Source organism: Mus pahari, chromosome 2, assembly GCF_900095145.1.
Source record: "Mus pahari chromosome 2, PAHARI_EIJ_v1.1, whole genome shotgun sequence".
NCBI classification, from domain to species: domain Eukaryota; kingdom Metazoa; phylum Chordata; class Mammalia; order Rodentia; family Muridae; genus Mus; species Mus pahari.
Genome location: NC_034591.1, coordinates 158051911 through 158056553, shown reverse-complemented (window position 1 = coordinate 158056553; position 4643 = coordinate 158051911). Strand labels below are relative to the sequence as shown.

Below are 4643 nucleotides of genomic sequence, written 5' to 3'. Positions count from 1 at the left end.
AGGAACTATAAACATTAGGGCACATTAATCGTACAATTGCAACATCTGTAGAGCAAATCCTCCAATCAACTGATAAACAGGGTCTTTTCTGTAATCATTCTCTCATCTAGAACTGTGTTGGCTAAATTTTCTTTCCCAGGACCTACAAATGTGTTGTTATCTGCTAAGATTTTTGCAAATGTAGTCAAAGTAAAATGCAGTCCTTAGTCCTGTCCCAGAGGCATTGCAGGTGTGGCTGCTGTGTCACATGTGCATCAGTAGGTGGCAGAGAGGAGAGAGGCCATGTCTGTTCAGGGCTCTGACCTATGAGCATCTGAATGTTAGTAGCCTATTATTCCCTGAAAAAAAAGTGAGCCTGAGATGCCCTTCAGTCTGGTGCTAGGCAGGCCTGGGGGAACAGACCTGGTCCAACTGCACAATGCATGAATGGGGCACAGCACTCCTGAGACCACTCCTAAGATGAGCACCAGACAAATGCCAGGAGCCCAGACAGGGAGCTAGCCTGAGATGGCCACCCGTCTGGCACCTTGCAGGCCTGAGAGGTGGCTATACCATGCCTAAGATGACATTTGTCTGGCACATTAATGCACCATCAGGGCATAGCACTCCTGAGATGACCCCAGACTCTCAGAGACCCCGGGTGCCACTAGGAGGAGTGGCTAAGTGGTGAAGAAATGGAAGAGAGAGAAACAGAAGGACGTGGGCACAATGAAGAGAGGCAGAGCTGGAGACTCCTGGGTAGTAAGGAACAGTCCAGTGTCAGTAGCCGGCTGTGCCACCTGGAACCAGGGTCCTGACCTGTGCTGCCACCAGAGAGGCCACATCTGAGTCCACGGCCCTGCAGCAGCACGGATCTGTTACCACCAAAGTGCAGGCAGACTTCCCTGGCCTGAGATGCTGCTCCGTCTCCAGCAGCAGGGTGGCCCTGGTTATGGGGTTCACTGGTGAAAGCAGGAACGCCAGCTCAGATACCTCTCAGGCCCAGATCCAGGGCTTGGGGTTGGCCCCACCTCAACATCTACCCCATAGATGAACTGATGGAATGGACGAAGGGGCCAATCCTACAGATCCAAAAGTGCAGGCTCTCCAAGACATAGAACAGATCTAAGAGGAGTCCTGTGAGATTCCAGTACTGATAGAGCAGTAAAACCCAGGGGCCTTGTACCAGAACAGGGAGCATTGCAATGAACATCTGCAAGCAAAGAAGTGTGGCACTACAGCTTGCATAATAGGAATTTTTTTTCTCTGTTGAGGGGAGGTTGCAAGGGTGGAAGGCAGGTATGAGGGGAGTGGGAGATGAGTGGGATTGGGGTGCACAGTGTGAAATTCACAAAGAACCAATAGAAGGTTTAAAAAAATAAAGGTCCTTAGGGTGCATCTCACCCAATACGCCAGGCACCTGTACTGATGAAGACAGGCACGGGGAAAGCCATGGCGGCTGAGATGGCTGGGTGTGGAAGCACGAAGCCATGGAGGGGCCAGGACCCCTGACCCAGAGGCCAGGACCGAGCTGGCTGTGCTGATACCTTGAGTGGACCTCAGGACTCCAAGGCTGAAGAACTGTCCATCTCCACCGTCCAGCCAGACTGTGTGTAGCCCTTTATCTACAGCCCCTCCACCGCTCAAAGGATGAGTCCTCCTGAGAGAAGAGGGAAGGAGTCGTGAAGGAGAGTTTGTTCCTCGTTGGGAACCGGCATCCATGAATAAACTTTTATAGATTTAATATTATGGGCAACTGGATCAGCTCCCATTCACTCTGTCTGGAGAGCCACTGTGCTCAGAACCTGCTTTCCTTTTGCCTTGGGTGGAGCTGCAGCCAGTGAGGAATAAGAGGAAGTCCACATTGTATTGACCAAGTTCGTATCGTCCTTGCTGCCGTCATCTGAAATATGCACCGTGTCTTCTTGCCTTGTGGGTGAAAGGAGAGGAGGCTGTTAAAGCTTAGTGAGCATCGTGTCCCAGGTCACAAAGCCGGTAGCAGAGAACTCTGATTCAAACCAGGTCTGTTTGGTTCCGTTCCCAGGCTCAGAACCAGAAGGCTCAGCGATTTCAGCTCACACTTTGTCCGGCGATGTTTAACCTCTTCAAACATTCTTTCTGTTCATGGGGTATCTCTTTGCTTCAGACTGGGGGGTGAAGAAGACTCAGGAAAAATTGTTGGGGAGTACTTTTCTCCGACTGTGGGACTCCTTGAAGAAGTAATAACAAAGATTCACTCTCCTATTCTTATTTATACATTCTCTCTCTCTCTCTCTCTCTCTCTCTCTCTCTCTCTCTCTCTCTCTCTCTCTNTGTGTGTGTGTGTGTGTGTGTGTGTGTGTGTGTGTGTGTGTGTGTGTGTGTGTGTGTGTGTGTGACATACCCCACATGACTCCTTCCTTTTCTCACCCCTGCCCTGCCTGCCTGCCTGTCTGGTACCATTCTGACGATTCTGAGATCTTTTCTGGTACCATTCTGATGATTCTGAGATCTTTTCTCAGTGCCATGATCTAGGTGACTGATGACTACGTTACAGCCACCCATCTCCTGCATTTCTCCTTCGAGGCACACATCATAATCAAAAGTTAACAATGGTTGTAGTCATAGCACAAACTCACTAATTGCTCTAAGGACTTGTGCACATAACTCACTGAGAGTTCTAGGCAGCTGCCCCCAGACACCGTCTACTGCTCTGAGACAAAGATCATATGTAGATCAGGCTACTTTGGCTGAAGGGCAGATAGGTTAGTGTGGCGTGGAGCCATGCTGGAGCGTGCTGGCCGTGCTGCTCTCTGCTATCATGACGTTTGTTTGTTTGCTTGCTTGCTTGCTTGCGATTTTGCACACAGGAGGGAGCGCATGTTAGTGGCCTGTTTGGAAAGCTTTCCTACATTTACCATACTTCTGCACTACCAACCAGCACTGCCGCACCTAGCACACACCTTACAGAAGTGTGCACTTACTCTCTTTATGATGCATGGTCAAAAATGCTCAGGGTGGCAGAGTTCACAACAGCCAAACACTGGAAGCAGAGAATGTGCTCTACGCCAAAGCGATCCCTAAGCAATGTCAGGCCAGGTTAGTGCTTGCTTGCAAGAGAGACTGTTCATCTATAACCATGAAGTGGCCCTATTGAAGGGTCCCAGCTGAATCCAGATTCAACAGTGTTTCTGCTTCCATCTGAAAGTAAGTCTTCAAGGTTTTGCTTGGACTTTGCCTGTGGTTCTAGAAGAAGGGCTGTGGCCCCCTCTCATCCACTGAACTCCCTTTGCTGGGGCCCCTACAGGCTGACAGGTCGGCAGTGAGAGATTACCAACACACACTCATCCATGCTGTATATCACCCATGCTCGCCCCCTCCGGGGTCCCTCGGGGAAATAAATCTCCTTTAATTCCCCGGATGATATTTGCTCGGGAAAATGAATTACTACATTTCCTGAGTCGAGGGAAGCCTGAGATATGCCTTTCAATAATTAAGATTGGTCTTTTCCAGTTAAGGAGGGTGAAGTGTGAAAAATGAAATCCAATCGAAGTAAAAAATATTTTTTTCAGGGACGAAGTGCTAAGTATGAAAACTCTGAGTGTTCTCAGGAAATCCTAGAAAAATTTAACTGCCACAAACATTGATGATGGGAATCAAACTTCGCTAAGGATTAGGTCTCTGTGTATAAAGACAAATGCTGAGCCTGGAACCCCGGCGAATGAGGAGGACAATCTTGCAGGGCACTCCATCTCTAACTAATGATAGGCGTGACTTTATGCATCTCCTCGGACAAGGGGACTGGGATTATTGATGTGCTAATCCATAAAATCACAGCCTTTTGTTTTGAATATTCATCTAACATCTGGCACAGCTTTCCTTCCCAGAGATCTGTGTGCCATCCTCCTCAGAAATTCTGCCTGGTAGCTTACCAGCTGCATCCTTTCCACAAATGTTTCGTTTAAGCAAAAATGACTTTTTTTTAAGAAAATGTTTTAAGCTCCCCAAGTTTTGCTGAGATGCTATGACATAACAAACCTAAGCCATAACCCTCAACGTCTTCTAAACAGCACCATTTATTTCCTGTGCACGGGTCTGCCTGTTGGCTGGGGCTCGTCAGGGCTATGTAGGAATCCACTGGCCTCTGCTGGGATTGGCTGAGTTCAGATCCAAATTGCAGGTAAGGCTATATTCTCTTCCACCTGTCTCCACAGCCTGGGGCTGCACAAGGAGCCTTCCCCTGGCAGATGCAGCACAAGAGGAGTGGAGTGGCATGCACCCCTTAAAGATACAGCTTAGTTTTACTCCGTGTATCTTTGGAAGAAGGGAGGGATGTACAGTCCACTAAGACTCAAACCAATAAGGTGAGTGAAAAACAGTATCTAAACAAAATAGTCAAATTAGATGACTTGTGAAAGGTGGGGCTTTCCAGACTTTATTATAAACTAGGAAGATTTTGTTACATAGGCTCATGCCTTAAAATCTGCAGGTTAGAATCTGTCTATCTATATCTATTTGTCTGTCTGTCTATCTATATCTGTCTGCCTGTCTGTCTATCATCTATCTTTGTATTTATCTATCATATATATGTCATGTCTGTCTGTCAGTCTATCATCCATCTGTCTATGTATTTATCTACCATCTATATATCAACTGTCTGTCTGTCTATCTATCTATCTATCTAT

The 4643-nt window shown here is 47.6% G+C and overlaps 1 non-coding gene across 1 annotated transcript; it reads left to right on the top strand.

The window, feature by feature from the left end:
* The first annotated feature begins 208 nt into the window (after positions 1-208).
* Positions 209-336, top strand: LOC115063494. Its single transcript, XR_003843366.1, has one exon. It is a non-coding gene; the product is annotated as a small nucleolar RNA SNORA17 (small nucleolar RNA).
* The last annotated feature ends 4307 nt before the right edge of the window (positions 337-4643 follow it).